The sequence below is a fragment of the Zonotrichia albicollis genome, chromosome 6 (genome assembly GCF_047830755.1).
Source record: "Zonotrichia albicollis isolate bZonAlb1 chromosome 6, bZonAlb1.hap1, whole genome shotgun sequence".
Classification (NCBI taxonomy): Eukaryota; Metazoa; Chordata; class Aves; order Passeriformes; family Passerellidae; genus Zonotrichia; species Zonotrichia albicollis.
Genome location: NC_133824.1, coordinates 21637467 through 21660847, shown reverse-complemented (window position 1 = coordinate 21660847; position 23381 = coordinate 21637467). Strand labels below are relative to the sequence as shown.

At 34.5% G+C, this 23381-nt stretch overlaps 1 long non-coding RNA gene across 2 annotated transcripts in view; it reads right to left on the bottom strand.

Moving 5' to 3' along the window:
* The window catches only part of LOC113459185 (uncharacterized), a 110484-nt gene that overhangs the window by 17759 nt on the left and 69344 nt on the right, over positions 1-23381 (bottom strand). The window contains exon 3 of one of the 2 annotated variants that reach the window (XR_003380155.2): positions 21421-21486. The exons of the other annotated variant lie outside the window; for it this stretch is intronic. This is a non-coding gene — a long non-coding RNA (uncharacterized LOC113459185). The remainder of the gene's footprint in view (positions 1-21420; positions 21487-23381) is intronic. 2 annotated transcript variants of the gene reach the window in all.

The following is a 23381-nucleotide window of genomic DNA, read 5'->3' as shown; positions in this document are numbered from 1 at the left end:
TGAGTACAGGAGAAGGAATATATCATTATCAATCTTTGTGCTTGCCACTTTTTGATGATGATCTAGAAATGCACCAGCAAGAGTAAAATAGGATATATCTCAACATTGCTTGTCTTTTTTCTAATTTGCCTGTCTCCCTGGTAGGTGCATCAGATACATGCAGCTCAGTGTAAATGCATTATCTTTAGTGGTAGGTCACTTGATTAGGAAGAGAGTGAAGCACCTCTAGTCTATGCTATATATATATATGTATTACAAATTTTCTCAAAATTTTATCTGACAAAATATTTACGTTCTTGTGAACTGATTTGCTCTCAGTCTTAATGATCTAATGCAGACTGTAAATTCCTTGGGATGTTCTTTCAAACTCTTCTATATATTGCACTGTGCTATGGTTTTATGTTGGTGTTTGGGGGGGGGAATGAAGTTGCAAGTGTGTAACTCCACCATACATAATCTGATGAGAGAGTGCTTGCTGCATTCTTTTCTGAGATGAATTACAGTGGTTCAGGTTAGCTGTCTCTTCAGTACACTAAACTGCAGTAAAAAAATACTCTTTTTGAGTATGTCTACATTTATTAGACTCCTACAGTTATGTCATCCTGAAAATGATGCTCAAAATGTTGCATTCTAAACCAGTGAGAAAATGAATAGCTGATACAAAGAAGCACTCACTATATTATCACCCTCTGGGGCAGCACTTCCTGAAATGCTGCAATGCAGTTTTATGATATGAAGAAGGTAATGTATGCAAGTACTGAAGGTATACGTATCAAGTTCTAGCTCAATTGTAAATTAAATTCACTCTAGTGAGTAAGGAAAGGAAATGTTTTGATTGTAAAATGTAACAATGTCTGTGCATTTTAATTCATATCATTAAAGATAGGACTTCAGGCCTAATTCTCAGGCAAATTTTGACCAGAGTAAATAGTTCTTATGTAAGGTATGCCAGGAAAGAAATGAGTAAAGTACAACCCTGTTAATCCCACAAAGGATCTTGAAATTTGTGAAAGTCACTTAACATGAGGGCAAATTTTATAGTTAATATGAGGGAAATATAAAATTATCCATGGTGGTTTGAACATTAATTATCCTTCAAAACCAGATTGATAAAACTCCTAGCACTACTGTGGATATTTCAGAATTCAGAGACCAAAACAGATAAAAAGCATATGTAAGACAGTGACAAACAGATTTGGAAAACCACTGTTACAAATATATAAATTAATCTACTTTTACACTAAGAGAAATTGTCACATTCTTATATTCTTGAAATTATCTGTTACATTGTCAGACTTAGAAGAATCAGTCCAACTTTTGGTTAAATTGCTTTTTTCTAACTATATCACCTGGTCTACTAAAAATTCAGCCTAATTTACAGATGCCACATCCCTCCTAAACATATTTGTAGATCAGAGCACCTCTTTCATTACCAGCTTGCTTACAGTGTTTATATAGTGAAGAATAAATACAGCTCATTTTGGTAGCCAAAAAAATATAAAATTCAAAAATAGCCCCTTAGGATCAAAGAAGCAGCCTGTCCAATAGTGACTATGCTGGCATCATTTAGAGTTTGTTTATGGACAGCTGAATAGTGCATTTAGATAGGCAGGAATCAGAAAGGTCAGAGAAGCTTCCTGCATGGAATTCCTTTGCAATGATATTCCTGCAAATATTTAGGAATTGTAAAGAACGGAGGGAGAGGTTCTTTGTGAGAGAGGGAAACAGCAATAATATAGGCTGCCAGTTCATGCAGTAAAACAATGCTTTTAAAATCAAAGATGAATATTGAGAATAAAAATGGCTCATTCTTGATGATTATTTTCCTTTTATATAAACATAATTTAAAACTGACTTCACTGAGATGAGTATATTTTATTTGTTATTCACTGATATGGGGAGCATCCTAATCTCTCTCAAATGTAGCACTGCAGGATTGTTTGAACATTCCTTATATGCTGGCGACTTTCAGCTCATCCTTCCTTTGATCCCATAGAAAGGGCTAAGAAATGTAAGGTATGCCTTTGTATTTGAAAAGTGGCATATTCACATGTAAGAAAACAAAACCAAGGTGGTAAGACATAAGCAGCCAAACTATTGTTTGAAATCATCAAAATGCTCTTTGCCTCTAGATTTTTTATAAATACATAGTTCAAATCTTAGGGACTAGAAAGGGGAATAATTTGGCTTTGAAGTAGACAAAAAAGATGTCATTTGCCACCAAGCAAAAGAAGATTTTCAGATGGAGAGAAAAGAGATATCTCTTGTAGAAATAATCAGTTTGATATATATATTTTTTTAATATAAAATATGCATTTTCTGTGTATTTAAAAATAATTGCAAAGTGTAGAATGTGCATAGTTTATGCAGGAAAAGGCAAAGAGCATGAAGGACAACATGTTAAGATGACTCCTGAATTTGCTTAGGATATCCAGGACCTCTGAGTTCAGTAAAAGATGGGAGAATCCATATCAAACCAACAAAGATGCTTTTTTTTTGACTTAAAAGTCCATCTTCAGCAGTCATACTGACCATTTCTGTTACAAAGGAATTTTTGTCTTCATAGTGAAAACAAAACATCATTCTACTGAACAGTTAGAGCAAAACATAACAGGTTCTCTTCATTGAGTATATAAACAGAAAATATGAACAGACTATTTAACTTCATTATCTCCTTACTGGTTGATGAAGAATAGCAATCTCCATTAAAAAGGAACCCCAAAAGCAGAAAATTCAAAAGACTCTTTTAATTGAGACAGTGATTTTCCCTTTTGATGCACTCATAATCTGTTTTGCTCTGCTCCCTTACTATCTATCAGTATTGTGACAATCATCTCATTGGTTTTGCATTTAAATAAAATATCTCTTTTTTCCTAGTCAAATTAAAGGTCATTAAACGTAATTGATTTAAACGGTGACTGAGATCAATTGACAGGACAAGAACTTGCACAGCAGCTGATGGCTGACCATTCTATTACCCTTCTCTCATGTTTGCTAATATTTATCCACAGCCCATACACACACACAGAAAGAATCATCACAGAGAACAATCTTTCCATTTGAAAAAATATCAAATTATGAAGCCACAAGGACATTATCTATCAGAAAATGTTATTATCTGTAGGTTTATGAGTTCATGGATTCACAATAACCTGTAAATCATACAACACAGACAAAATTTCTTTTACCTGTACTTCATATTAGTACAAAACCCCAGTTATTCATTTATATACCTATGTGTATAAATATATAGCCACATATATCTGCCTATCTTTGTTTAAGTATATGTCCATATCCAGTGAAATTATCTATAGAAGGTTGACAGGTGAATAAGCCTTATGGCTAAGGGGCTTGCACAGATGCCTGAAAATTCAAATCCTAGAGTTTAACTCCCTCACTGCAAAATAGGCATTACAATACTTGGAAATTTGAAAGGAAAAATGAATTTTATGGACTTATCTATGACAATAGATTTTATGCACTTATTTAATATGTGTTTAAAGACCAAAATGCATATATATACATCTCTTTTTAGTGGTAGTATCTTTTTGAACTATTCAAATATAATTTAAAATTAAAATATTTTGTACCTGAATACAACTCAGTTCCTTAGTCATGACAGATTCAAATTTTACAGAACTGGACATAAGTGGCTTAAAATACCTCATACAGGTCAGGAACGGACAAAAATGTAAAATAGTTTTAAAATCCGCTGTGAAATATTAATTAATAAAAAAAAACATAAACATCATAAATAGCTGTTGACCTCCACTTTTGAATATCATGAGTTTGCTTACTTTTAAAAACTATTTTTACTCTACATAATGTGTTTTCCCACTAGTAACTTTTCTGTGTTACTGAAAAAATAAAATTTTGGAGAAAAAATAAAAAATAAAATTGTAGTCAAGTATGAATGCTAAACTTATAATGAACTGCTCTGATAGTTTGCTTCCTTTCAAGATTCCTATTTCCTAATTTTTTTTTTAAATACAAAACTAGATTTGGTTTCACTCTGATAGTGAAATTAATGTATTTGGAATCAGTTGTGCTAACAAGCATGACTTGGAAATTTAAGATGCAACTGAGAAAAAACTTTACTTACTGTAGAAATACCTCATATTTCCTAAGAAAGAAATAAAGAAAAATTATGCCACAATGTATATCCTTCACAGCCACTTCTGGAATTCTGTGCACAGGTCAGACCTCTCAGTCTCAAAGGAAATGACAGAATAAATAAAAAAAAAAAATTGAGAGAGAGAGAAGACATGTAAGGAAAATTAAAATTTTAATGTAAGGAATATTGACAGTGATTTTTTTATATATATAAAAAAGGATATGGTATTGTTTTATAGACTTATAAGTGGCATAGAAACACCAAATGTGGATTTACTGATTTTTATGTCCTCCCAGTAGGAGGACATGGGGAAATGCACGACATTAAAGTCAAAAGGGCAATTCCAAAACAAACAGCCATTGCACAGGAAAAAAGAAGCTGTAGAATACCTTACTGCAATTTGTTGTGGTAGTACCTTTGTGATTTTAGGGAGTGACTGGATAAATTTCTGAAGGAACAATAATTTTATGACTGCTATGAATACACCCTGTAATTCTGGTCTTATCACCTTCATGCTGTCAGTTTGTCAGTTAAGTATTCTACAATGTAACCTGATGACAGACATTGAGAGTTGATACCGGTCTGGGAACCCAGCAGTTTACAGCCTTGGAAGAATATACTTTGCAATTCATAAAATCATAGAGTGTCCCCAGTTGGAAGGGTCACACAAGGATCATTGAAGCCGAGCTCTTTGCAAGTCAAAGCCAAGAATCACACCTCTGGCAGGGTGGTGCTGTCACCCCTTCCCTGAGGCACCTGTCCCAGCACCCAGCCACCCTCTGGAGTAAGAACTTTTTTCTCATATCCAACCTAAATCTCCCCTGACACAGTTTCATGACATTCCTTTAGGTCCTGTCACTGTTACCACAGAGAAGAGATCATTGCCTGCCCCTCCTCTTCCCCTCCTGAGGAAGAGTTAACTGCAGTGAGCTCTGCCCTCAGTCTCCTTTTCTCCAGGTTGGACAGACCAAGTGACCTCAGCTGCTCCTCACATGGCTTCCCCTCCAGGCCTTTCACCATCTTTACAGCCCCACTTTGGACAATCTCCAAGAGCTTTATAGCCTTATATTGTTGAGCCCAAAACTTCATGCAGGACTTGAAGTGAGGCCACAGAAGACCAGAATAGAGTGGGATTAATTATTGCTTTAATTCTCTAGTACTTGAATTATTGAATGCCCTTGTATATTCCAAGAATGGTCCACCTTACTATTTCCCTTGAATTCTATCTATCGACATGCAAAACAACAGCAAATGTCAAAACAGATAAATATTCTCTCAAGAACAATGCTGCAGTAAAAACATGCCAGGTGGGATGCTGCTACACTTAATTACAAACACTGAACCATCCACAGTAGATATGAGCTCACTCATACAGCCAAAATAAAATACACTGTATCTAATCAAAGCCTGCACTATACACTCTCAATTTTCAGCCATTCTGTGAAAAATTCAGTACAACTATATTTAATAATCATGGTACTTGGTACTTACTGCACTTTGGTTCAAATGTGTTTCATAGAGTATCAAATGAAAGTTACTTTAAAATACACAGTGAATAACAGCCACAGAATCAACAAAGAAATAACAAATGGAGACTTAGTGTTAGAAATTTCCCTGTATTATTTTGCATATTCGAACTGCTGATAAACAATTTGCTAGACGGTTACTGAATTAAAGATTCGTGATGCTACAGTCTTACACTGACTTGAGCAAAAATACTGACCTATCCAGGTCAATTCACTCTGGGGGGCCATTGCAAACATTTCTTTAACAGGAAAACAAAGGCTTGTTAGCAAATGGAACATATGTGTTCCAGAAGAACTTCCACACATTCTTTTCAGAATTTGTATTCATAAGTAACCTGTAGGAAAACAGATAGAAGATGGCAGGGATGGACTGCAGAACAACAAAGAAACAACACAAGGAAAAAAAAATATTTTGGCTATTGTTCCATGGTGAATGTTGCAGACAGCTCCTGGGTGAAATATTAATTATCAGTTGTCTGGAAATAAATTACTTATTTCTCCAAAATATACTGCAAATATTTTTTGTACCTGTGTTTGAAGATGGGTTATTTCAATATGGTGGATATAATTGTCTTCAAACTGCAAATAATTTTTCCAATATATTCATAATTCTCAATCTACTGCATTTAGATTTTTTAAAAAAGGATGATAAAGATGAGGAAAAGTAACCTTACATAAACCTAAAGTAAATGTTAAAAAATTATGAATGTGGGAAAAAGCCAGTTATTTTATATTTTTTGAAAATATAAAATTAATTTGAATCTAAATAATCTATTCTACATTGGCACATTAAAATATCCTTTTATTCATACTTTCATTATTAGAAATTTTATTTTGGTGATATATCGTGGTGCAGGAATGTAGCAAGTAAGTACGATGTGCTTTCATGTTTCCCTGAGATGAAGCCTGGCAATCAATGCAAGTTGGTAAATGTAACTTTTACACAAGATAATATTCTCCTTAAAAACTGCCTCCATATCAAAAACTCAAATAACTGTATTGTCTTCCAGACTTATGACAGGCAAGTCAAAGGTAGCGCATTGAATCCAAATTATTTAATGTTTATGAGAGGTCCAATGGGGTTAACACCAAAAAGAAGTATTGTGTGATCAGTGAGGGACTCTGTAGGACTCCTAAGGTTCATAGCTATTCAAGCTTTAACTCACATTATGGAATAATTATTTTTTATTGTTTATAAAACACAGGTCAGTGAAAACAGAGCTAAAAATCAATATTTCTCGAGCTTGGACATGAGCTGAAAATTTTGAGAAACTTGTATCTGGATACTGTTTGAATATAGACATTTCAGTTCTAACTATTTAGAAGTCTTAGATTCTTAAACTAATAAAGATGCATGTAGTTTCTAAAGAATAAAAGAATGATAGTGTTCATGAACTTAGGTTCTCACACACAAACTCACAGTACCTTGAATCTTGTTTAGTTAGATATTTTTGTCATGTAGGGCATCAGAACAAACAAAAATCCTTCTGTTAAGCTGCACCGGTGAAAGTTTAGGCTAGTCATTAGAAAAAATTCTTTACAGTAGGATTGGTTAGGTACTGGAATGGCTGCCCAGGGAAGTGGGAGTCACTGTCCCTGGAGGGGTTTAAAAAAAGACTGGAGGGGGCACTCGGTGCCGTGGTATAGTTGATAAAGTGGTGGTGGGTCATAGGTTGGACTTGATGATCTCCGAGGCCTTTTCCAACCTAGCTGATTCTGTGATTGTGTGAAATAAGAACACAGCAAAAACGTAGATGAACCATCACTTGACATTATAAATTTGTGTAGTTAACTTTCATATCCACATATTCATTAAAACTATTTCTAGCAAGGAGGCATTTCAAAATCTGATGGAAAAGGAACCTGATTTAATGCCAAGCTTTCAGTACAATTTCCCCTAAAGTTGCAGTCTGATTCAGCTGATTGCCTGAATGAACATACTCCTTATTCCCTCTGAGCAAGTGACCTGTGTCTAATAGCAATGTTATTAGGCAAAGAGCCTACTTGATGTAGAGTGCTATGTGTTGTACTTTTCTAGCCTAAATCTTTGCATTTTTTCTCCTCTGCAGTACTCCTTTGTCAAGCAGAGCAAATCTAGAGTAGTATGATATTTAGTGACATTTTTCACATGCCTGGCTGGGAAGGTGAGCATCTTTCAGTCTGTCATAGAGCAAAAAATATCCTGGAATCAAAGCAGTTTATGCTACTTGAAGAGCATGACAAAATATCTGAGGTTATAAAACTCCAAGGCAATAGGTGAATGTGGGCAGCTGAAATACACCTACAACTCAGTATTTGAGAATAAAGCACTGTAGATATTTTTAAAAAAGTGCCATTTTTAAATCAATGGCTCCTGACATTTCACCATTCTAATGGTGATTTTTAAATGTCCTTTGTTCTAGAGTGTTATTTCCACTTCTGTAATTTGACGCACTTACATAGGTATAAATGATAGCTGTCCATTGTTTTTAGGGAATCTAGGCATAGAAAATGGGCCACTTGCAGCTCATCACACAGTTTACTACTGTATTATCACAATTTCATAAGCAATGCAAGATACCTAAACCTCTTCTTCTGTCAGTAAGTATTATCTTCTGTTTTTCTGAGCAGACTGAAAGGTCTTACACAAGATTTTCCTGATATTCCTAAACTTGCAATTGGGCAAATTTCTGTTGATTTTGTCCAATTCATTATTGAATAGTGTTCTCAAAAAGAACAGAAAATTGCAAATTCATTTTATTACAAATAGATTAACCACCACATAACATACTTTAGATCCTTCAAGCAAAACATAAACAGGTGTTTAATATTTCTTTTTTATAACTATCTAGCATTGTAATACAAACTAAACAAGTCATAGTGATATTTTTTCTCATGGGAAATCAAAATTATGTATATCATCCAAATCAAGAAAAACCTTCCTATTTTTGAACCTGAGTATTGTTCAGTATTTAATGAAAATTTTGCCTAACTTCATTCTTGTTGACATATCATGTGTATACACCAGCTTTCCTGCTTATCATTGTTATGTACAGTTATCCATTTCATGCACAATCACAGTTCTTGCAAGTATAAAACAAGCATGGTTTTATATTCATATTTGTATATTGAAAGATTGTTATTAACATATTTTTATACCTTTTTAACATACTATCCTGTGGAATATATTTTCTTGATAACATTTTTTAAAATATATACATATACTTCAAGCTACATTAATAGACCATGAAGAGGGGCTGAAGTTTTTACTAATTTCATTGTACTACAATATTCACAATGACCTGTACAATTAGCATCAAACTATGAATCCAAATTAGTTGTGTTGGCATCTTCATTTTCAGGCAAACAGGGAAAAAAACTGTGCATGTACTTAATCAAATAATACTTAAATATCTTCTCTGACAATTTTTGAAGTGAATTATTAGAAATAATTATTTCTCCTTTCTCAAAGAAAAAACACAATTAAATTCTAAAGTTGTGAAATGTTTTGTTTCATCGAATTAATATTACAGGCTCCAAAAGAGGAATCTCTCAGGTAATCCTAAGAGTCAAGCTGGAACTTGGAAGGTCTCTCAACCTCATAAACAAACCTTATTTCTGTTATTTTATTTACAAAGCATCAGATGTATTTTTCTTTCACCCATACATAAGCCAGACGTGGCAGCAAAGTAATCTATTTTGTTGAGCTTAAAAGAGAAAAAATCCTAGTGCTCAAAATCTAAATATAGAGAGCTATCACAGAAAATTTTTTGCTGAAGGAAACAAACTTTGATTGTTTCAGGGTACTTCTGGAAGAATCAAGCTCAAGTTGCACATACTGGTGAAAGTGTCTGTAAGAACTTCAATGCCCTTGCAAAAGTCATAGTATCTGGTTCACACAAGATTAATCCACAAGAAAATAGTGATGATATATAAAGTATATTAAAGCTCTAAACAAAGAACTTCCTTTACATAACAAGACCTCCAGATAGGCTTAAGGTAAGTAATAAAAACCAAAAAAATAAAATTAAATGCTTTCCAAAGAGGACCTGCTTCAAGGTCTTCTTATCGTTAATGAATCCAGAGGATTTTGAACTCAACATTATCACAATGATCTATATCATTAGTGGAGGTTTATGAATTGTTGTTATTTAATAATGAATCTTGATAGATATTACTGCATCTATATATTGTAATACACAAGTCTCTGTTCTCTATGTAACTTACCTTCATGGTCTAAATGTCATATCAGACCTTGGAAATTCTTTTATTTGGAAGAAAAAGAAATCAGAAAGAATTTTACTGTATATCAAGTCTACATGTTTTGGGTGAGGGACATGAGAATTTTCCTGTCACCATATCCCAATTTCCCTTTACTCAGAATATATAGGTTTAGACGCATGATTTCAGAGGATATTGGACAAAACAGTTCTCTTTCACTAGGATTGGCTTAATCTCTGTTAAATATTATCTATTTATACCATTTACATTTAGAAAGAATTCATCATTTCTCAGTGGTCTTTGTGTGCCACTACAGTTCACTAAAACATAAATTTCTCTAATCTCTCCCTACTTATTCTTTAGTCAGGTAAAACAACAAGAATTTTGCCTGAGAATATTTCAGGAACTGGCTCCATAAGTGAAAGCCAAACCATGAGAAGATAGTTCACGCAGCTATTTTCTGTCCCTATCCTCTCCGCTTCAAAGAAATGTAGTATGGAATATGTAAATATTCAAATTTTAGAAGCAGTTTCAATGTGTTCTGTATGTTTCTATGGTTTTTAAAAACAGGATATTTCATATTTGCGGTTGCCTGAGAATTTTGTCAAGAGCAAATTTATATGAAATGCAGCAGTCATTAATCTAGATCTATGTAACTGCAGAAATTAATTTATTTGTGTATTTGCAAGTCACTGCTATCACCTTGCAAATGTTTGAATCTTTGATGTAGGCCTTTAAACCGACAAATGATAAAAATGTGGCAGAAAGTGCAAATCAAATTTAGAACAGCCATAAAATACATGTAGAAATGTTTCTCTTTGAAGCCTCACTAGAATCAAAGGAGTTTACATTCATGAAATTTGTATCAAGCAAGTTTTACAAACAACTGATCTCCTGCAGCATTCACAAAACTCTTTGGAATCAGCATCCAAAATGCATTCCGTAAGACACTAAAAGCAGAGTCTTTCAAGAGTTTTGAGTGTAGAAATTTCTCCCCTGTAAAGAGGCTCAGTCAGTTTCTAGGCAACGTAGCTCTTCTAAATCCCTTTCATGCTCTTTACAGTATCCCATTCAGTGACCCTGCTAGAAGAGACTGGTTAGAGCAGCCACAGGCACACAATCATTTCTGCCTGCCAGGCTTCTTTGTTATTCAATGTTTTTGCAGGATGTCTGCTGTATAACCTAACAAGCCCCCATAGGAGACAGTACCTTAGCTGATTCCCCTGGCAGTGAATCACTCTGCTACCACTGCAGACAGACTTCTGGCAACTGGCTGCCTCTCTTCCTTCTCACCACTGCCTGCATTTGTGTGCACACACACAAAGCCTGACCGAGACCAGACACCCTGATCTGCTCTTTGAACCTCTTCCTTCAGTGCCTAATGCTGGTTTACTCTCATTACTAGGGGATTCAGCTGACAGGTGTAAGTAGGGTGCCTTCTCTACAAAGATAAAGAAAGAAATTTTACTTTAATTAATTTCTCATTGCAATTCACCAGGCCTGTTGACACCTGTGAAATTGCTTTGGTCACTCTAATGGCTCTTCAGAAATGGTGTTATTTTATAAGCACAATCTCTTGCATAACTGAAAATTTGATTTATGGCATGCATCAATCCCACCTAATGGCCTTACTGGTATATTTTACACTGTTGACAAGCAATTATATGTTTATGAAAACACTTGTTGCTTATAATTATAATCCTGCTAATTTTCTCATTCCCAAAAGCAACATTAGTGTTTGCTAATGAACTGCAGATTAATTCACTCTGAATTAGTCTCTACCCCCAGCCTGCCCCCTGCGCATACTAGATGGCACTAATTTTGCTTTGGGGATCTTAAAAGGATTTGTTGTTTGAGAGTAGATACAAATGGCCTGCTCTCTTACTTAAGACTTTGGTTTACTTCAATTGGAATTCATTTACTCATCAATGTTCTGAATTTGAGCTGAGAGATAATACATTAGTAAAGAAATATAGACAAATTATTCAGATCAATACAAATAAATTGAACATATAAACAGTAAGAGTAGCTCAAGGCACTGTTGTTTCCTCTGGGGCATCTAATGGTATGAAGCTGGTAAACTGAAACAAGCTTGAGGGTCCGAGTTCAGTCCATAATGGTTTAATAGCCAGAGCATTTAAGTACCAAACACAACACATTTTCTCACATAAGACTAATTTTGTACTTGCTGACTTCATTCACCTCTGCAATCTTTTTTAAAATTGAATTATGTTAAAAGAGTGATCCTCTTTTTGCTTTGCACTTAACTTCCCTGCTTTTCCTTTTCATGTAAGTCAGTATAATATCTGACCTAACTATAAGTGACTAGGATTCACTACCAAAGTTATGCAAACAGCTCTCAGAATTCATGATTTAAAACAACGGATTATTGCTTCCAAACTTTGTATCAGCTGCCAACCTCACACTATAATCCTTGATTCACGCTGCATGAAACCTTTCATTCTCTGCCAGCAGCTGCTTGCTAAGCTATTCCTGCCCTCCCTTTCTTTCCTTGGCAGATGATGTGTTAAAAAAGTACTAAGTGGAATATGTGCTGGCTGCAGGTGTACCAAATGGGGCAAGCAGGGACTCAGAGGAGTGAGACAGGATGAAGTTCTGCATCCTCTGTGGTGTTACTTTTAAATAAGATAATCAAAGTCATGTACATATTGCTTTGATGAAAGCACTAGGCATGTTGGCACTCTCTGCTCCCATTTGATACTGGCTGGTTTTTAAATCAGACATGGTTTTTGCTGTATAGTTCCATTAATTAAAGAAAGATGGACTAAATGCATTTTTAAAATGCCAAATACATAAATTGTGAGCTTATTGTAACCCTGAGAGAATTCACATATATTCTACTAAATGAAAATAATTGAACAAAAACATTTATCTTAGCGATTCCTAATTCTCATTCTTCCATGGCTAACTTAAATTTCAAGTTACAGAATGACGGGGTTTTTCTTGAGTAATTACCAACTAGAACTTCAAGAATTTGGCCCATAAGGGCCAGATTTTCAAAAGAATGCATTTTTCACTTATGAGTTAAATGAAGAGTCCAGATTTTCAAGTGCTCACTATGCAGTGGAATGATAAGCACCAAGTTGTACCTAAAATGAAGCTGCTATACAGAGACTCCAAAAAGTGCACTGAGAATAAGGGGGCAGAAGATTGTTTATTAGTGTTTTTGTTATAAATCAGGCACCAGGTGTAAATTTTCATGGTTTAGTTATTTGTACATCATGGAATTGAATGATTTTATGATATGCACATCAGCCAAGAAAAACAAAAGAAAAAACAGTGCTTACTATTGATATATTTTAAAGCTCAAGTATGATACCCATAACCTTTCTTTTAGATTGCTTTTAACCTTACATATTTTTAAAACTAAATTTGATTTGAATAAAATTTAATTATTGTTGTCTGATATAATTTGGTTGGATTTTTGTGCTCTACCTCTGAAATGATCCAGACAGTACTTTTTAATATATTTAAATGGGAAACAATGTATTATGTGTTGGTGTGAAATTTCATCCATCTTGACAGATTTAGGTTCTTTGGATCTACACTTTTTTTCCTTGAAATTATTTCTTATGTAGAAAGAAAGGATTATGACAGGCACGAGGTATACTGACACATATTTAGGTTTAAATAAAAATAGCTGTACAATGCAATTCATTGACAGTGGCTTACTTTGTGAAAAAAAAATCTATAAACATCAGTAAACATTCAAAACATTTTCGGAAGTTAACATCCTTGTGAATGTTAACTTTTAAAGTTCAAGCTTTTAAGCTTTTTGAAATTCAGATTAATTTTTTTTTAATTGTCAATTAAATTGAATCTTAAATAAGTCAAGATCCAATCAAATGGAAAATATAATTTAACCTACAGGTAAAGTCAGAAGAAAAATCTGAATTAAGCACTTTATCTACTTTGGAAACATACCAAAACCTACAAATATATGTCTCTGGTATTCAGTCCTTTGGCATAGTTCCATAACTGAAATTCTGAGGGGTGAGATGTATATTTTTACTTTCTAAAAACTTGTAGAAAAAAAATTTTCAAAGTTCTTCATTACAGTTTGTACTAGGGAATATCAAAGGGATGAAAAAGGGGTCTTAAACTAATCATACAAATTTAAATAAAAATCCAGAATACACAGTCACTGTTATAGTAGTTGTGTCGCTTTGTTGCTGTTGTAGTAAGGATTCTTCTTTTTTTTCCTGAAATCAGGGAAAAATTAAAATAAGCAAAATTTTGGATCTTTGTAGGAGACCTATGTGTCTCTGTAACCACTGATAAAAATGCTGCTGCATCTGGGAAAATGTGTGAGGCATCTTGCATGTAAGCTAAGCTATCTTTGCAGCATATGCTTCTGACAGGGCTGCTTATTCATCAGTGAGTTTCTTTTAAGCAGTTTTGCCTGCAGTGAGTATAACCACCCTCAAGGTGCAGGAGGTGATGATTTTACTATGTGCCTGAAATTTGAAAGAGGTGAGTCATCACCATTTGCAGGTTTTTATAGCATGCTTGCTCAGTGGCAAGTGTATGGAAAGAGCACAAAGAATGGTGTTGGAGTGTTACGGATATTCTGGATTTGAATACAAGAAAACAAAGGAAAAAAAATTTCAAGTTAGTGCCTGTTATTTGAAGGGGAAATTTCAGAAGGATCTCTGATGAATAAGTAAGTAAATTCATAGAATTCTCTCAATCTTCAGAGGATGCTGTAATCCTAATTACATAAAATTCTGAAATTGTGATAGAAACGTATTTCTTTCCCAAGATTCATGGTGTTAGGCTATGAAGTAGATGTCATACCCATAGTTGTTTTCAGGTCACTTAATAATACCAAATCTCTAACCAGTAGTTACATAGGTAACAATTTACACTGGAAACACAAGCATTAATTCTACTTTCCCTTTTACAGATAGGAACAGAGACTGCTCTTATCTATAGGTAAATATTCAAAAGTTTTCCATTTTATCTGTTTTAACTTAAGAACTTGGACTAGTTTTGGACTGAGAATTGCTGTATGTACCTGGAAAGAAAAAGCATGTTCTGGCCTCCCAAGGAACAAATTGGTGTATTCATTGTAATCAATTTTGTTGTTATTCCTTAGTTCATAGCTTATGGATGCTTTAGTTCCAAATGTTATCTTAGGAAATCTCCTAAAACATATTGTGTTTAATAAAGCAATAAGCAACTAAGCAAAGAATCAATGGACATTTTTGCAGCTACTCTGTATCTCACTTTTCAAGGAGTAGTCAAGTAAAAAAAACTTTTCACCAACACACAAAAGACAGCAACACTTATTTTAGGAGGTTCCTCAAAGTCAATGAAGATTTACCAAAAATGGTTTATAAACATTATAGCGAGTTGCAGGCTGTTGCTCAAAGGAGGCAGAGATTCTTTTATTTTGTTTAGGGACAGCACAAGAAAATCATAAGCACAAATACACCATCATAGGTGTCTTTAAAAGGGCCTTGCAGCATTTCTGGCTGCAGATTTCTCCTGGGAAGAACCAGGTTTGAAGCCTTTACCACAACAATTAGACATGATGAACCATAGTAATGAGAAACTATACTTCAAATTCATGGATTGTAATTAGTCAGTTGTGACTCATAAGACTGAGTGTAGCTACTAAATGTAATAAGTGACTCAGGTATTACAATCTGTTTTAGATGTCTTAACATTTAATAGTGTCTGCAGCCCTAAAGGAGATTTTTAGGTTTCTCCACAAAATATATAAAGAACTTACAGAAGTCAACAATTTAAATGGAAAATTCTCTAAGATGTCTTCAAGGACTTAGCTGTTTGACTGCTTAGACACTCAGAAGACTCAGCCTGGCCTCACATTTGATGTGTGGAGAACATCTTGAGGCATATCATCCCTTAGCACATAACAATTGAAAATAACTTCCTAGTATTGTCTTTTTAATTACACATTGCCAGGTATAGTAGGGATTTTGGAAAGACTATATAATTTTTGTCTCCTGGCATTGGTTTCTAGAGCTGGCTGAAAAGTTTAAATTACTAAAATACAGATTTTATTTTTTTTTTTTAACAAATGTATATTAAATAAAGGTAAGATCTTTCAAAGCAATGAAATCTTTAATAAGATAAAAAAAAAAAAGATTTTCAATATTTTTTTCGCCAGCTTTACAAGTTCTTTGAAATTGTAACAAAAAAGATGAATGTCCAGGGGATGGGTAAATCAAATAAGTATATACTTTTAACAAGTATTGTAGATGAAATGGGTATCTGAACAAAAGTTTTCTGACTCAGACTGCAGCATATTGTGTTTTTTGGATTGTAGGCATGTGCAAACCATGTCTTCCAAAAGATGATTACAAGTAATAACAGTACAATTATATTCAAAGTTTTAAGAACAAATCAACTCGAATTATCAGCCCATCTAACAAGTAATATTCCTAAAACATTATTCTTGAGCATAATATAGGTACTGTAGAGCATTCACTTCTTTTTTCTAGGAGTTGGCTTATTTTTTCTTCTTGAAAGAGATTTCCATTATTTTAACATTTTGCATCCAATGAATAATGGATTCAAGAGATTAATAAATAATGTACAATTAAATTATGAATATAAGAAATGTGATATTAACAAAACACAAGGCAGTCATTCTAAAGAAATCTCTTAAATGCCAAAATCCCATTAAGATTGCAATCATGGTACTGATTAGACTCACTAAAGAAAAGTGGTGCATAGCCAGCCGTTTTCAGGGGGTTTTTTTCTAGTATCTATTTCTTTACACTTAACCCAAGCCTATAGAAAGTAAGACTATTCAGGATCTAGCAACTTTTCCCCTCCCACTCTTGGAATTGTTCCTTTCTCTGTTTATAGAAAAAAACAACTTTTCTAAAAGTTGTACTTATTAGAATGTGTTCCCTGCCTCACTCTGTTAAAATCCACTTGTATTTAAGCAAAACAAGACTATTCTGACCAACATTCTGGTATAGATTTATAAAGGAGAAAAATATTAAAATCTGTTTTATCTAGGAAACTAAATCCACCATTTTAACCAACTTTCATTACTAGCCCATTTTTTCTGGCCTAGCTTTCTAAATTTAAACAAAGAAAGAAGAATTGCAACATATAAATAGCTTATAATTAAGTAGCACTTTTTCTAATCGAGTATTGCAAATCCTAATTCTTATAATTAGGAAAGGGAAAGGAGTAACACACAACAAAAAATTTGGTGAGGTCGCTCAATTTTATTTGAGTAAATGGAAAGAGAAAGCTTTCATAGAAAGCTTTCATCCAGATTTTTCTTTGTCTATCTGACTGAGTCAATTACTTCCCTTAACCCAACTGCAATACTACCTTTAAAAGTTTTAACACCTTCTGTTAAAAAAAAAACAAACAAAAAAGAACTTAATCAATACAAAACCACCATAATTCCCTTTTCACACCACCTTTATTTAGACACAAATCTATGTGTAAATAAACACCAAATTCATCGTTATGACACTAGCTTTGGCTCCAAGCCCTCGTGGATGATTCACTTTCAACAAGCACTGCATGTTGTAGTGTGGGGGCTCTCAGTGCAGGGCATTGCCCAGCAACCCCGAGCATGGCAGGCCAGAGACCTTTTGGAGCAGCCAGGAAGCAAGGCTTGCCAGGCAAACTCATAGCCATGACATGCCTCTCACATATCCAGTCAGGATCAGAACCAAAAACAGCATGGAACGTAAGGGCATACTTGACCAGCATTGTTAACAGCCACAGGCCTGATGCAGAACAGCTTTGGTTGGGACCCAGCTGTGAGAACTCACCTCAAAAAGGTTTTTACTCTCAGCATCTTGTTAATGGGCATGGGAAATATGCCACACACACATATATGTAAACAAGTTAGACAAATGCATTTGGCCAATTAGAGAAATTTCTGTCATAAAGCAAGTAAAACAAAGCTACAGGTAAAGAAAGATTAAGAAAAAATTGACGTCAATCTAGAGGCCTTGCAGACTCATAAAAACTTGCTGCCTGTTACCAGAAACAGCAATGCCAAGCTACAGCAGCTCCTAAGCAAAAAGGGACATGCTTACAGAGTACTGCTGGTGACCCTCTGCAAAGCAAAGAGCTGCCTCCACCTTGGGCCTGTCAGCCAGATTAGCAGCAGGGAGAGGAGGAAGATGTACTTGGAGTTCTGACACAGGTGGCCTTGTTTCTGGTTTCAGGTGATCCAGATCACATAGGTAAGTTTGGTCTTAAAATTTAGGCCAGTGGAAAAAAGAGAGAATGCAGAAATATTTACTAATCAGTCCATTCCAGGGAGAGCAGGAGAGAAGAAAAACACTTTAAACAAAGGATTAAATAATCAGCTTCTAGTACCTAGGAGATGTTGAAACATACACAAAATCTGGCATTAATACAATCGAGATATTTGTAACAAGCCTTACTTCCTTTCACTGGTGAGATTATTGCTCTTGTAGGAAGGTAGTATGTGTATCACATACTCTTTTTCAAAAAGTCTTTTGTATGTGTATCACATACTTTTTTTCAAAAAGTCTTTTGTACAGTCTTGTATAACATTCTCATATGCAAAATAACAAAAAATGGTGAAGATGAAACCGTGTGTGACTGAGTCCCCAGCTGAACAAAAAGGAGTGAATATTAAGAGCAGGTCCATTTGTGGAATATGGGGTTATATTTGGTAAAGTTATAATGCCTCTGGGTTTTAGGTCTTAGAATCTAGGAAATTGACCAGATAAATAATAAATCATACTTGTGATACCCAAAGAAATCATACTTGTGATACCTGACTAGTAAGGGTAGTGTGTTCTTCTGGAATGGATCACAGTCTGAATAGAATCATGGAATTACTAAGAGCAGAAAAAACCTACAAAATCACGGAGCCCAACCTTTGAATGAGCACCAGCCTGCCAACTAGATCATAGCACTAGATGTTGTTTCTTGAAGAAAATTTTTGTTTACCCCCTTCTTTACTCCACCAAGGATTGAAAATGCTACCATTTCATGGTTGCTGTGTCCAAGACAGCCTCCAACCACCACATCTCCCACCAGCCCTTGTAAATTCATAAGCAGCAGGTCCAATGGGGTCCCGCCACTGGTGGGTTCACTTGACAACTGTGTCAGGAAGTTACCTTCTACACCCTCCAGGAGCCTCCTACACTCCCTGCTCTCCACCATGTTGGGCTCGCAGCAGACACTCAGCAAGTTAAAAAAGTCTCTGACAAGAATAAGCAATCTTAAAACATTATTCAGCCACTGAAATATAGAATACTTCACCTATCTCTTCATGCTGGTTGGATGCTCTATATCAGACTCACTCCAGGATATCAGCCTTGTTAGCCTTTCCCCAGGTTCCTACCTATAAACACTCAACCTTCTCATCACAGTCCTTGACCTCTGTACAGCTGAAATACTCTCTAACAAATCTGGAATATTTTGTATTTTAGTAAATACCTTGGCTTTGGTAAATTAAAATTGCTATGAATTCAGGCAAAAAAAAAAAAAAAAAGTGAATTTTGAAAGAGGTTGACATTAAAAAAAAACTATATCCAAAATGAGATAATATATATTTGGGGAATAAGTCATTCTACTTAATGTGGGTAGGTCTCAGCTATAATTTTTTGGGCTGCTACATTTTCAAAACTCATCATAGTGAAAGAAGTCTAAAGGAGAACAAGAGAGGGGAAGATGTTTGGAAAACATTAACAATAAGGCAACCAAATCCAAATTTTAGTAAGAAAATATAATGTTTCTAGTAATTTAAAATCTATGGTAAGATTTAGTTGCTTAAATATTAATGTCTAGAGCCAATTAAAGCAGTCCACGTGTCCTGCTTAGCTTCCAGTAGCTCTCTTATATATAGCTCTCTCTTTCTGTAGTGTCATGTCTGTTAACTTCATCAGGAAATCCTAAATGCTTTAGAGGATCTGAAATGGCACAGCTGTTTATAATTTGGACACCTGAGTGTCTCTCCACTTTCAAAAAATTACAGGAAGAATACAAAGTTTTGAAGTAGTTTACAACCACAAAGACTTTTATGACAAAGACAGGAAAGATAAAGCTTTGACAACAGCTTGGAATCAGTACTTCTGAATTCTATTTAACAGAGGTTTGTTTGTCAGTTTGGTTTTTGGCTTTTCCTTTTTTTGTCTGACTATTTTTTCCCTTTTCTTTTTCTAAAGATGCCTTTATGCAAAAATCTTTGAGTCATCCAAATACTCTTTAGTTGTCCAGGTTCTCTTAATCTTGCCCAGAACAGAGCAACAAATTCAGGGATATATTGCAAATTTTCTATGTATTTTAGTCTGTGATTCCCATTTGTAAATTAATCTCATATAACTGACTGATTAAATTAAAGTTTAATATTTTCATTGCCATCTCATGGCAATGACTGCTGAGCTTGCAGCAGTTCTGACTTTAAATGACTTTTTCTCCAAAAATTTCTTCTAAAACTAAGTATGAAATAGAATGAGGAACACACCTGACAAGCACCACACTTTAAATGCTACTCTGCTGAGAAAAAACAATATCCTGTTTTAAAATATGTACTTCTGATTGTTTAGCAAGAATTTAAGTAGTAAACTTTAAGTCTAAGATGTCTTACATATATGTCCAATTACGCTGAGAACAGAAGGGAATCAGGTTTTCCATAAATAAATGCATTTAAAGACAGAATACAAACCTGGAGGGGGGTGGGGGGCTGAGAGGCAAAACAGAATAAATGGACTTCAGGTAGGCATTCTTTTACCAGTGCTTTTCGTGATTCTTATCAGGAAGCATAGCCCCAAATCTTGCTGCAACAGCTTTTGTTCAAATGATAATGTTGTCTTCATTTCAAATTAATGGCATCTGGGTGCAATAATTCTTCTGGTAAGTTTTCCTGAAATGCCTTTTTTAGCTTTTGTTTTCACTTGTAACATAAACTGTGGTATAGAGAATGTGAGTTTGTTCACATATTTGCACAATAAGATAAAATTAATTTTGGATTTCAATAATTTCAGAGAATGTGAAACTGCCCTAGCTGTGGAAAGATCTAAGTTAAATTGAGGCAGGAGTTATGGGGAAAACCTGATTGAAATGTTTCTACCTTTTGCTTGGTAGCAGTGAATATAGTTTGCATTAACTATAGGTTAGGGAATGCTGGAATAAATCTGCCTGCAGCCTTCCACCAAATTTAGTGAAACATTGAATGAATTGACTGTCAGGGATTTTTTCTTCCTGACTTTATTATGAGGAGTTATCCCACAATATACTGGAAAATGCTGTCATTGATGTGTATTGCACATGTAATAATTCTGGGAAATTGTCTTGTAAATATATTAAATTACCATGAGAACATGCAGAAAGCACTTCTGCATGCTATGGGGAACATGGTTCTGATTCCCACCTCAACAAACTAGAGGAGAGGTTTCTCCCAGCAAGCAGACTTTTACAGAGAAGAGTCCAAATACTTTGTAGAGAGTGACTTTGGAATACAGAGAAAACAAATGTTGAACTTGCTTACACATTTTTACAGTTATTTGCTTTGGATACTAGAATAATCTAGGACTTATAGAGTATAATAAGAGTTGTATAAAACAAGGATCCTACCTGGAGAAGAAAGATTCCTAGAAACTGGTCTTCAACTGTCCTCTTGACTTCACAACTACATTTGTCCTCAGAAACAAAATTTCCAAGATTAGGCACCAAATCAAAGCTGACTGTAACTGAGTAGCACACACAAATGTGTCATTACTTATAAATATGTAAATTACTGGTACCAAATTAAAAAATCACCACACACCAGAATAAGATCATGTAAAAAATGTGCTGAAGTTCTCTTAGTGGTGATGAGGCTTTCAGCTAAATTTCTCAAAACAGAAGTCCTGTTACCTTCACCTCTCAGTGACTGTTCAATAAAAAACTAAACTAAAAAAACAAAACGAAACAAAACAGACTTTAAAAGATTGGGATGGAAAACAAAACAATATCATCAGATTTCAAAATCATCAACTCTAGAGATAATAATTTCATGGATCATAGTAATTGATCTCATCTTTAATTCATCTCAATCTCATGAGATTCATCTCATGTCCTTTAACAGAATTTTCTTATCAACCATGTTCTTCCTCCTGATTAGTGTACTTTGTAACAGCCACAGCATTTATTCTAAAACTTGTACATAGCTTTGAAGATTGTTTCTTCTTTTTCTCATGGCAGAAGAGCTTATGGATCCAAAAGTTTCCCTCTTTTCTCAAGCTATAACAATTGATCTGAATAAAGATACTATATCTTCCTACAAACTTTACCTAATTTGTATCCTTACACTGTCACAGCTGCAATCAATACAATCGACTTAACACCTAAGTTATGGTAACATTGAGGGATCATAGTCTTTTTAATGCATTTAGCTAAAGTTTAACCACTTTTTGTTTTTCTCATTATATCTGTCTCCACTAGTTCTAAGACACCCATTCCTCTTATATTAACTCTTGTAGTCAGTCTTTTTAATAATATTCCCCACACCCTTCTCAGATGAAGAAACCCACTAGTTTTTTATGAGTTTAGATCAATGATAGATGTGTCAGGTATTTTCTCAAGTTTACCTAAAATGCCTCTGGACAAAAGCACAGTGCAAGGCTCTTAAAGCTTGACTGTTCTTCTAACCTGCAGAAATATCCATTGGCTCACTTAAAAATGGGGATGAAAAGAGACAAAAAAAATCAATCTTATGTTCAACAAATGTTTTTCTAGTGTAGTCGATATTCTCACTCAGACCTACAGTTTATTTTAAATTCTATCTAGATCACACTTTAGGTTAAAATAAGGTAATACAATTATACTGCAGTAATTCCTTGGGGATACCTGGCCATGATTTTTCTAGTATGGTACCTAGCCTATTTTCCAAGTAGGAGAATTACATCAAGGATTTAGTTTTGCTCACAGAACTTCAGTTGCTTTGCTTGACTTTGGGCCAAATCTGGGAAGCAAGACATATGCAAATGGTTCAACTCTGCTCTTATATACAAATGTGAAGTTCCTTGTAGTTCACATTTATCAAATATGAACTGCAAGAACTGAGAATCGTTTGCAATTTAAAACCACATCAAAGAGATTTTGTTTTTTGAATATATATGAATGGCATTTATCTATGAGGAGTCTACCAATTAAATCACAGTAAGAGATAAAAACTGGAAAAGTAATGAATTTAGTTAAATAAAGTAAAAATTAAAATAAAGTAAAAATTTGCAAGTTGCAGATCCCAAGTTTCAAGCCATGTTTCTGCAGAGACTGTGCATCAGAAATAGCAACTACTCCAGAATTAAAAATTCTTTAATAGGATTAGCATGTATAGCATAGGATTTAGTCTATTTTTCTCAAACCCCTTAGTCTAGGCTCCTTATTGGTTCATAAATCTTGATGAGCCTTGTAAATGTTCTCATATTTTCTTTGACTGTGACTACACTGACAGCAAAATTATCCATTCTGATCAGAACATGACTACAAAACATGTAAGGATGATGCAGAGAAGTAAAAAACAAAAGCAAGTATCTGTAGGACATCTATATGCA